This window comes from Bombyx mori, chromosome 9, assembly GCF_030269925.1.
Source record: "Bombyx mori chromosome 9, ASM3026992v2".
Taxonomy (NCBI): domain Eukaryota; kingdom Metazoa; phylum Arthropoda; class Insecta; order Lepidoptera; family Bombycidae; genus Bombyx; species Bombyx mori.
Window position 1 is genome coordinate 12,408,084 of NC_085115.1, and position 12,964 is coordinate 12,421,047.

At 36.3% G+C, this 12,964-nt stretch overlaps 1 protein-coding gene across 1 annotated transcript in view; it reads left to right on the plus strand.

The window, feature by feature from the left end:
- The window catches only part of LOC101747087 (uncharacterized), a 172,835-nt gene that overhangs the window by 40,940 nt on the left and 118,931 nt on the right, over positions 1 to 12,964 (plus strand). The window lies entirely within an intron of this gene.

A 12,964-nucleotide genomic window follows, 5' to 3' on the forward strand; every position in this document is an offset into this window, starting at 1 on the left:
AACTTACTAATTTTACAGGAGAGTGTTTTAAAAGTTTAACAAATGATATTTTTAATATTAATCATCTTTGCAACATTTATTTTTTATTTTTTATCAGTTACATTATCTGTCTTTTAAAGTATGATAAAATTATGTACTAATTTTGTTAATAGTAGTCAAAATATAGGTAAACTAAAAAAAAAAAAAACTACTGTGATTGGAGCTGTTATTTAGTAGACATTTACTAAAAAAATATAATGTTTGAATATAAAAAAATGAATACTAACTCCCCATCACACTATAACTGAACTAACTCACTATTGGTATGCTAGGTAAGCCCGCAGGGGTTTGTATCAGCCTATAATTCTGCCACAAAGTAGTTCCGTAACAGTTTGAAGAGCGGAACGGTTGAAATGTTGACCTTATGTCACAAAGTGGCGACATTCACATTGAGATGATTATGGGCTCCAGTAACTACCTAACCATGCTTTGAGTTCAAAAAGTCGCTTAAAAGTTTTAAATTTTGAAATATTCAGCATAGAAAACGCTAACATAATTATATACATGACTCTAGTCTAATATTTTAATCATATGTTGATTATTCATGTAATGTATTAAATCACTACCATTTATTTTAACACAATATGTAATTGAATGTAGTAAATAAAAATTTGGCAATTATTCTACTAAACTAACACTAATCGAGGCCTTAGTGATGTAATACAATGCATTTTGATCTTTAAGTGTTATTTTATTGTATTAAAGCTAAGAACATGTGTTTTTGTTAATGCTCGATTTTACTGTCCATGAAATTTTCGTGCCCATTAGATTGTACCTTGATTTTTGGCGTTTATTATAAGACTAGCTGACCCGGCAGACTTCGTAGTGCCTCAATCGATAAATAAAAGACCTAACTTTTGAAAAAAATAAACTTAAAACATACAAAAGGAATTCGTCCGACGGGGAATACATCAAAGGAAAAACAAAATTGTTATTTTTATTTAATTCCGACCATTTTCATATTTATCTACCTTTTAAACCTTCTCTGGACCTCTACAAATAATTCAAGACCAAAATTAGCCAAATCGATCCAGTTGTTCTCGAGTTATAGCGAGACTAATGAACAACAATTAATTTTTATATATATAGATAGATATCATAGTTCGAAGCGTCAAGCTACAATATGCGCTTTCGTACAGTGTACAAATTTATTCAAATGAGTCGCGTCAGAGCTCATGTTACTAAGCCACCTGGCACAAATTCCCGGAGGGCTTATTTTCTCCAGTACATAATGAGTTCTCTTAGCCGTCCTCTTTTGTGGTTTACTACTGAGCTGTTTTGTAACGCTTTAACCCTTTATAACACTCGGGGTACGCAGTCTGAATTGTTTCAAAATTCAGCTCGCAATCTAGATTTCATTTCACTAGTACCTTTTGTAAGTTAAACTTTATTTTCGTATTATGAATTGGTAAGGAATTGTTCGGACGTAAGAAAACTGTTGGTAATAATTGGTAATAATAACTGTTGTAAGTAATAACTGTTGGTAATAATAATGATGGAAATAATTGTTTTCACAGAATCCGAGACAATAATCGCCTTTTTTTCAAATGCTAAAAATTCAATAGTCTAAAAACTATCTAACTAATCCTAATCTAAGTAGTCCACTAAAATTCTACTAGTTGTTCAAAAGTAAATACGCTTGCGCGGATCCTTTTAAAATTAAACCGGACCCGTTTTACAAACGCAAGCTCTCGTAACATTTAAAATGTACTAAAGTAATTGAATATGCAAGATCCAAAACCGATCCTGAACGTTGGAATTCGCCTTGGCACACGCCACTAGCGTATAGTTACTAGTGGTAATGGCACGTCATTGCGGACGGTTTTCGGTAAGATGCGAAAATTATGCGGGACCCTGGACGATGTCGTAAACGTTTCCACGCACTACATATATCAGGACACACTGTCGAGGTATATTTATGACGTCACTTATGACGTCAAACTATCGTTTGTGAAGGGTCCAGTCCGTATTCAGTTTATGAATACAATATGAATGGTATTAATGAAATTTATGTGCAGAAAATATTGTCGGAGTGGGTAGTAGGCGTAAAGAGATCGGTATCGATTTTAATGACCTTTTGTAATTGTAATGAATTCCACTATAATCTACTTCCATGCTCTGATGCTTATTAGTAATGTATAGATAAGGTGTACTTACTGTAATTATCTAAGGATGACCGTGTATGTGGCTTACTATTACTCACTTGCCATAGTCAATAAATTAATAGGTAATTAAACTAATAGCGTACCTGGTTATTTGTATATGACCTAAAACCCTTCTTAGACCTATTTTTAAAATACATATGTTTTCTAAGAAATTTTACTTATGAAAAAAAAAAAAGAAAGCGTATAAAAATATGTAAAATATTAAAGACACCAAATCCTTTATTTGTTGAGAACAAAGCTTTTAAAAGCTATAGTAGTAAAAATCATTACAATGAAAAATGAAGTTTCGACTATTATGAAAAAGAAACAAAATCGTTCCATTGTGTACTGTAAACTGTAATTTATTATTGATTTCTCCACTATTTAATGGATGTTATTATACATATTAACCTTCCTCTTCAGTCACTCTTATCTATCAAAAAAAAAACCGCATCAAAATCCGTTGCGTAGTTTTAAAGATTTAAGCATACATAGGGACAGACAGATATAGGGACAGAGAAAGCGACTTTGTTTTATACTATGTAGTGATAGTAAAAAAATTTTTTTTTATTGCGTTGCCAGGCAGACGAGCATACGGCCCACCTGATGGTGAGTGGTTACCGTCGCCCATGGACTTCAGCAATGCCAGGGGCAGAGCCAAGCCGCTGCCTACCGCTTTATTTCAATAAAGTAATATATTTTCTTTCGTATATTTCAACGTTCCGTGATTACTCTAAAACTTTGTATACGAACAAATATTGATCAGAATTATGAAGCAGATGCTCCTTAAACTGTCCAAGTTTCGTTTCAATTAACTTGAACGTTTTGATGTCGCTTCGACTTCATTCGAATAAAACATCTTGTTTAATTAAATTAATTAATAATTCCAATTTGGGTTGTGTTTTTTTAAAATCTTTATTATTGGAACGAAGTCCCTTACGGCAGGCTTGGAGGAGATAGGGATTTTGCTGCGCGACCGAACTGAAAAAAATGTGATAGTAAAAACCGTAAGAAAAAGTCCGTGGTATAAGGCCTTGTTTTCCGCACAGCGATATTTCATCGCGCGATTTTTTCTCTATAACGTATTTCTCTATAATGTAATTCTTTTTTTTTTTTGTTTATATAGAACTTCGTTCCTATCCGCTGTCCCACGACACCACACATCTTTCTTTAAATAACTTTTCTTTATGATGTAATTTAGAAATATGTTTACTGAGTTTTAATGCCTATAAATTAAACAGAAGTATCTCGCGGTTAGATACGACCGAAATGCGCGATTTTTTTAAATATTGAAATACGCTTCCATTCGGATTCTTTGGTTCACAATCAATCTATAAAAAAAAAGGATGACCAGTCATTTACTCCGTTTTTTGCTCCTTCGCCCTTTGCTCAGTGGAAGATTACTATTGGCAAAACTATATTTAGTAATAAACAAATATTAAAGCTTAAACTCTTTCGAACGTGAAAATATTATTAATAATAACGTATTGGAGCCACGACGCAAGCAATATCTTTCACTTAAAACTTACCGAAGTATCGTTAAGAAATTGAGTTTGCTGGAAAGCTTTTATATTCCCATCTGTTTTTAACTAGTACCCGACTGGAACTTGTATTTATGATGTAAAGTTTTCCTATGCCAGTGTATATATGAGAACCCGCACCATGTGCTTCGAACATTCTGGAAACACGAGTAACATGTTAGTTACTTAATGAAACTTACTATATAGTGTAACATCTCATTATACCGGCGACTGTTAACGTGTATACGACAGTTTTATGTCCGAAGTTACTTTTTCTTTTACTGCCCTTTTACTGGTATACAAAGAACGTACTGTAGTTTCAGCGTAAAAAACACTGACTAATGGATTGACTCGGTTCACTGCTAGTTATAATGAATGGAGTTCTTTTAGCCTTGCGATATGCATCTATTTACGTCGAAACAAAAGTTTAGTTCTTAGACAATTTTTCGGTGAAATGCCCTAATTTTTAACCGACTTCAAAAAAGGAGGTTCTCAATTCGATTTTTTTACTGGTGGTAAGACGTCTTGTGAGTCCGCACGGGTAGGTAACACAACCCTGCCTATTTCTGCCGTGAAGCAGTAATGCGTTTTGGTTTGAAGGGTGGGGCAGCCGTGTTACTGTAAAAACTGAGACCTTAGAACGCATACGTCAAGGTAAGTGGCAGCATTTTACGTTGTAGATGAGTTACGTTACGTTCGTCTCGTCCACCCATCTAAGTTATAAAAAAGATAAAAACGTTTATAAAGATCGGCGACGATAATCTAGACGACTATAATACATAATTACAATAAAAAGAAACCTCTTGTCTATTTACATAAAGAATATTATTTTGTATAAAAATATATTTTTTATAATTCACCTGCAACCACAGTCTGTTTTCGGGTGTTTTTTAATGTTAAAGCGAACTCTGTATAATTTGAGATTTGTACGAACGTGAGCGTCATTGAAGTTCATTGTTTGAGCGTTAGTAATATTACGGAGCTAAGCTGAAATATTGTATTCCTAATTTTAGCGCAAACGCAGACAGGATTATGGTAATATAATTTAAGGGTGAAATGTCGTACGTTCGCAACGTTCTTGAGGTAAGGTCGCCCTCAATTGTTACTTGTAATTTCGTATATTATTATGCTGAGTTATATTTGATCGCCTCGATGCTCTAGTGGTTGTAATATTTGACTAGTGGTGGTGTAGTTTCTGGCGCTACGCATGGTCGGAGATGGTGTTTTGCTAAAGAAATTTTGTATGCGGGGTCTGGAAATGTTTGTTCTTGTCTCGCATTTCAGCCCGGTACCAACAGGAGAAAATTCTTGATAGTTTTTTTTTTTATTGCTTATATGGGTGGACTAGCTCACAGCCCACCTGATGTTAAGTGGCTACTGGAGCCCATAGACATCTACAACGTAAACGCGCCACCCACTTTGAGATATAAGTTCTAAGGTCTCAGTATAGTTACAACGGCTGCCCCACCCTTCAAACCGAAACGCATCATTGCTTCACGGCAGAAATAGGCGAGGCGGTGGTACCTACCCGTCCGGACTCACAAGAGGTCCTACCACCAGTAAAATTTAGCACTATCTACTTATAAATTTTGCATAGCGTGACGTTTTATTATCAGCATTACTGAAATAGCAACTGATTGGATTGTGATTTTGACGGCAAAGGAAATCGAGTAGGAAGATCAAACCCATCATAAACCTCCACGATTACGAGTGACAGGTCATGTTGTCGATTCGCTTTGATAGACTCCAGGTTTAAGGGTAAATAGTATGTTAGTCTTTAAGTAAGACAACTTTTAGGTCGACATTTGATTGTTGTGCTCACGAATGGCATTTTAGTCGCCCATGACCACACGTTGTGAAGTATTCGCAATGTTGGACATATAATAATGACACTAAAAAGGGTGTGATAAAACTGTAATATTAGTTTTAATTATGTCTACGACTTGGGAAAACTGAAGAAAACTGTAGATTAGTCTCGTATTATACAATAGCGAACAACCTCTTGTTTTTTTTTGTTCCTACCTATGCTGATAGCCGTGAGAGGATAGCCTCTTCAGCTTCACCCTAACGTGTGTAGGTGAGCTCACGGGGCTCAAACCGGAGTGTTGCTAACACTGACCCTAGCAAGAGCAGTGCTTCGCAGAATCTACCACCGGATCGGAAACGCGACCCACTGAGAAGATCTGGCGAGAAACTCAGTGGGCTGTGTCTATGGATTAATTCGCTCGCCGACCCCTTCGTCGCAAGCGACGGGTTCGACGAGGACGGTGACCGGTGCTTGTGGTGCCTAAAAGCACCGTTAATGGATCGGGAGGATCCGTAATGACGTGCTTTGGGCAAATCTCTTGTCGCGCCTAATGTCACACGCGTATACTAAACCTATCGATAATGCACAACTATAATAATTTAATTCAGTAACGTAGTATTTTAGTGGCGTCCTTGAAAATAAGTTTTTGGTATCGCATTGAGCGATTGTGGACATGAATGAATTAATGAACACAACATGTTAAACATGTTGTATACAACACGTTTTAGCAATTCATCATCGTTCGCCAAGCCAGCGTTCAACAAGTAAGTACACCCACTAACATTATGTAATATTTAAATTAGTCGCCCAAAGTATGATAATTGAAGTTTAATATTTAAATAAGACTCGTGCTTGAAGTTCTTTAAATTATTCTACAATGCCAGGACTTGAAAATTGATAGTCAGTCATACAAAACGTTTTGAGTATAATGCAGTATTGAATGTTAAAGGATATTTAATAGGGTAGAGCAAATTTGACATAGAGAGAACTGAAATTAAAATCGATTAATTGGTGTCGAAAGAGTTTGTACATTAATTCGTTTTGTAATAATATTGTTCTTTGAGTAAATGAAACTGTATTTTATAATATGGAAATGTTTTATTGAACAGTACTTGGTACAATCATTACCACACACAAAGACGAAGCAATGCGAAGAGAGAACAAAAGACAGTCACGATGCTGCCCATAGACTATACACATATCATAGATAGAAAGTATCTACATTGCTTGTCTATTAACAAATAAATAATATATTTGTAGTTTAATGACGAAAACAAAAACACTTAAATACCAAAGTCGTCGTGGCCTAAAAGATAAGACGTCCGGTGCATTCGTGTTGAAGCGATGCACCGGTGTTCGAATCCCGCAGGCGGGTACCAATTTTTCTAATGAAATACTTACTCAACAAATGTTCAAGATTGACTTCCACGGTGAAGGAATAACATCGTGTAATAAAAGTGAAACCCGCAAAATTATAATTTGCGTAATTACTGGTGGTAGGACCTGTTGTGAGTCCGCGCGGGTAGGTACCACCGCCCTGCCTATTTCTGCCGTGAAGCAGTAATGCGTTTCGGTTTGAAGGGTGGGACAGCCGTTGTAACTATACTGAGACCTTACAACTTATATCTCAGGGTGGGTGGCGCATTTGCGTTGTAGATGTCTATGGGCTCCAGTAACCACTTAACACCAGGTGGGCTGTGAGCTCGTCCACCCATATAAGCAATAAAAAAAAAAACCAAACTGAACTTAAAATTAAAATATTTTTAGCCTGTTTATACTAGACCGGATATTAAAGCGAAGCTATAAAATTATTGCATCGTCACTGATCTTTAATGCGTCTGCAAACTTTCAAGTTAATCGGATGCGTTGATATAAAAAATGAAGCGGAAGCCTTTAGCCAAATTAAAAAATAGAAAAATAACTGATGTTTTAATGTTAATCATTTATTTTATCGTTACAACTCAAGGTACAACAAGGTAAGATGGTTTTTAAATTAATAATTTTGTGCAGCGACCGGCGCGTGCGCGTTATTCCATTTTCCGAACCTCAATATATTAAGTGTATAATCTATAGTCGGATTTTTTATTAGACGAAGTAAACTGACGTTTACTGTGTTGTCAGTTTTTGATGAAATAAAAATAGTGTTGTGACAAAGTGAACGATTGAAAAACTCCTGAATTAATGAAATTGCCTCGATTGTCTAGTGAATAGTTAGTGTGCCGAACTGTCGATATCGGGCACGGGGTTCGAATTTTAGCCGTGCTTTGTACATACCAACGAGTTTTCGACGAAACATTATGTTCCTATGGTATCTACCTGTACTGAATACCGAGTGTTTTAAACATTAAGAAAAACATTGCGAGGAAGCTTGTAAGACTGTCCTATTTCCAATGCAACATATAGTTGAAACTATAGATGTATAAAATATAACAATTATAGGTACATAGGTAATGAAAATAAAAAAAACGGATTGTAGTTACATACTACTAGTAACATATTATTATATTGGATCACTTTAATACAATGTTATTGTAAAATATAAATAATATTCTTTTATAGTTTGAAATTAATGATTAACTCTTCACACTCATTGTTCATTTATGTGATTGAACGAGAACTGAACGCATCACTATTACTTTAAATATAGCAACATTATTTCACAAAGTGACATTAGCTACTGTCAGCTGGCTTCGTCTAATTAAAAATCCGACTATATGTCACTGACTGTATTTTTACGGATCCTGCGCAGGCGTCGGTCGCACGGCGTTGGTCAACACTTTAGAGTTCCGCTTAGCGTGCGAGGATTTTTTATTATACTTCGGTTCCGCACGTTACAATGTCAATTAATTTATTCATGATTTACCTTTGCTTTTTCTAGATGACTTGGAAAATCATACTACTACGACTGTTTTGTCAAAAGTTTTCGTCTATAAAAAAGAAATGATACGTTGAAGCTCATCAATAAATAGTAAACAAACAAAAATCGGTGACAAGCAAAAGAGAAAATGGTACCCACCCCATTTTGCCTTTACCTATATTAATAAATAGATTTTTCCTACTATGTGACGGCGTATTACTTGTTAAAACACACTTCAGTAATAAGCTGTCAAAGTTGTGCTATATCAAAATATTCGAGAGCAACTTTTTTACCGAGACCTTAATCCGAACTTTTGGGAATACCCTAAGTTTAAGTGGTTCGTCGAATATTTTCCTATATTTAAATCTGACCTTTTGAGAACATTTTCTCAAAAATTCTTTGTTTCATAAGGAAATAAGGTTGGGAGGCACTTGAACGTTCCGATACTATGGCCGACGAGCAAGTCCTTAGGAACGAACGTAAGCGACACACTACTATTTTTTTATAAGTATCATTGCTGATAAATAAGCCTTCGAGTTCCTATGAATAAATACACTTCTTATATTTTATTAGCGTAAGCGGAGGCTCGCGAGTTCACGACCCCTATGCTGTTTAGTAGTTACAATACCACAAAAATACTGCCTCCCACCTTCAAAGATCAGATTTAAAAAAAGAATTGAATTATCATAACACTCCACTTACTATACAAGCAAGAATGCATGACTGCTTCACGCCTGAAATAGGTACGCTAGCGCCAGCTACTTTTTTTTTAAAAGCTTAAATGGGTGGACGAGCTCACAGCCCACCTGGTGTTAAGTGGTTACTGGAACTCATAGACATCTACAACGCAAATGCGCCACCCACCTTGAGATATAAGTTCTATGGTCTCAGTATAGTTACAACGGCTGCACCGCCCTTCAAACCGAAAGGCATTACTGCTTCACGACAGAAATAGGCAGGGTGGTAGTACCTACCCGCGCGGACTCACAAGAGGTCCTACCACCAGTAAAATACGTATTCCAGATTACCAATTCACTTCCGAACATTTCATTCAATCATCAGCTTATTTTCAATCCATAAATAAAACATTTAACAGTTACTAACTTCCGTATTGTTTGTTTCTTCAATAGAACGTCTGGAAATGAACTGTTATTTGAGTATGCTTTTGTTTAAAGAATTCGCGCGAGACCAAACGAAATATTTCACTTTGAGTGGGCTGGCAGTTTGCACTATTCGTGTTTTCTTTGTGCCGAACGGTCCGCGTTTATAAGGCTTAACAAACAATTTCTCGTCGACGGCGTGCGGCACGCTCCGCAGCATTAAATCTAAGGCTTCTATCTCTTTGTTGGTAAACATATTCAATAAAATCTCGTCGAGTAACCGATGGTGCAAGCGGTTGTTTTGTTAAATCTTCTTCTTATACCTTCTATCTTTTTCCTCTTCTATATACATATATAAAAATGAATTGCTGTTCGTTAGTCTCGCTAAAACTCGAGAACGGCTGGACCGATTTGGCTAATTTTGGTCTTGAATTATTTGTGGAAGTCCAGAGAAGGTTTAAAATGTAGATAAATATCAAAAAGCTCGGAATTAAATAAAAATAACAATTTTGTTTTTCCTTTGATGTGTCCCCCGTCGGACGGATTCCTTTTGTTTGTTTTAAGTTTATTTTATACATAAGTTTAGGTCTTTTATTTATCTATTGAGGCACTACGAAGTCTGCCGGGTTGGCTAGTATTCTATAAAATATAGATTATAGTATATATCGAGTTGTAGTTCAATGGTGAGTGCTTTGAGAAACTGTTCGCCATAGTACTACATATCTTTGCACCACGCGTCGTTGTCTAATACCTGAAAACTCACAATACGAACAGTACGGTCGAACTCATTTCTTCCTTGTATTCTACATCTCAGGGACGAAATGCGTTTCGTTTTTCCTTACCGTCGTGGCCGTCTCCAGACGAGAGTTTTGAGGAAAGTTCCATACAAAAAACACTACACTAAACAACACTAAAAAACACTAGTCATGTATGTATATGCGAGATCAAATGCAGTGAGGTATTTAATATTTTACTCTTTTGAGTTTTTTTAACTTTTCCCAGCTCTACAATCGAAACGCTAAGGTACGGACTTATGACGACTTGCGAGATTTTTACGAATATTATTCAATCATAATAAAAATCTCGTCGAGAACTGCTTGCCATTAACTACAAAAAATCCACTCGATTTATAATATAAAACGCTTGCGAATTTCGAAGCGCAAACATTCCGACTAACTATTCGTTCTATTTCAACTATTCACCTACAGTAAGAAGTCATATATAAAACCCTGTCTAAAATGTTTGCAACTGTAGCGACATATTGCAATAATTACTATTAAGTTAGAAGTTTGCTCTAAAATACTTTGTATTGCGTTCTGAACATTACTATTCAAGAACAATGTTAACAATTTTAAGCATTGATTTAAAACGAGTTCACGTGTTGTACGTGTGATTTACTTTTAATAATTAAAAAAAACTCATTGTACCAATGGATATTATAGTGACTGTACGCCAATCGAAAGGCATACATCGTATTCGCATGGATTGAAGCTAAGTGTAATGGGAAAATAGTTGAAGTGACTGCGGGAAGTCGAGGTCACGTAATTGTTTTTTTTCTGTTTTAATTACCGGCCAAACTATTACTGTTCCAATTGAGACTTCGACTTAAAATCTCATGGTATTGACATTCACGATTTGATGTCTATGGACTCAGGTAACTATTTAATATTGGTTGCCACAGGAGCTAGTCACTAATAATAAAACGTTCCTTTTTTATTGCTTAGATATGCGGACGAGCTCACAGCCCATCTGGTTTTAAGTGATTAACAGAGCCCATAGATAACTACGACGTAAATGCCGCCACATACATGCATACCTATATTTGAGACTTTAGAACTTATATCTCAAGTTGGGTGGCGCATTTAAGTTGAAGATGTCTATGGGCTCCAGTAACCACTTAACACCAGGTGGGCTGTAAGCTCGTCCACCTATCTATGCAATAAAAAATAAAAAAAACGTACCACGAAACATAAGTTCTAAGTCTCAGTTTTAACAGTACAACTACTGCTCTACTCTTCAAACCGAAACGCATTACTGCTTCACGGCAGAAATAAGCAGGCCGTGGTACCTACCCGTGCGGACTCACAAGAGGTCCTATCACCGGTTATTGCACGTGGTCTAAATTTAAAAAACTTGCGTATTTGATTTTATTTCACGATGCTATTCCTTCTACATGAATGTCGCAGTGAATACGTAAAATGGAGCAAGAGACTAATATATTTGCATACAGTAGTAGGGCAATAAAAACGTGTATATCCCGAAAGACGAGAAATGACAGCAGAGAGCTGGAGACTGTTTAAAATAATGACATTGAACGCTTTCGGTGCTATTTTGAATGTAAACGTAGAGATGAAATGAAGTTAGTGAAGTGGCCCACGACTTGGACTGCTTTGTGAAATTCCTGACTGAAATACTTTGGAGAAAAGTTAGTTGTATGAAAGACAAAGTGGTATTCGATTCTTTTTCTATGACCGTGTAAGGTTGATTATAGAAGTATATTTTTAGAATATGTACATTAATGTTATTACGAGTGTATTATGTTTGAAAAACTTGAAGGGCTCCTTTTCGATCGCTATTTGAGTTTTTTAAGTTAATACTTCTATTATTATACTATAATATGTATGTGTGTGTGTGTATATATATATATTTCAATTGATAGGTACACCGCGTGTAATTTGTTTCCTAGTTATTCTTGTCCACCTGATGGTCGACTGAAAGAGATCGCGCTCTTAACGATAAGACCGCCAATTGTACTTTTATTTATTTATTACAATAAAGCATACTCTCACTCCCTCTCGCTCTCTTTCTTTCTCTCTCCCTCTCTTTCACTGTACTTCTTTTATTAAAGTCGATACTATATCGAATGAAAAAACTTCACGCAAATATGGCACTCGCAGACAAAAACACTCCGAACTGAGCTCTTGATTTATTATGCCGTGTGTGTCCTATGCGAGTGCGGCATTAAATGGACGAACGGAACTGAAGTGCACCCATGAGGGTCCTCGTCGCCGTCACGTGCGGTTTACATTCACTGCGATGACAAACTATTGTGGTCTCCATTGCGACCACCGAACGATTCCAGTTGCACCTAACAACACGATATCTCCATGTGTACTATGTTATTATATAAGCGCTTCTGTCAATATGAAACTTTTTTTTTATTTATTGCTTAGATGGGCGAACGAGCTCACAGCCCACCTGGTGTTAAGTGGTTACTGGAGCCCATAGACATCTACAACGTAAATGCGTCACCCACCTTGAGATATAAGTTCTAAGATCTCAGTATAGTTACAACGGCTGCCATACCCTTCAGACCGAAACGCATTACTGCTTCACGGCAGAAATAGGCGGGGCGGTGGTACCTACCCGCGCGGACTCACAAGAGGTCCTACCACCAGTAAAACTGTGTCTCGTCTGTAATTCACTAATCGAGTTTATACGTTCTTTTCAGGTAATGTCTTTGTTACATACTAGCTGTACCCGTCCGCTTTGCTGGC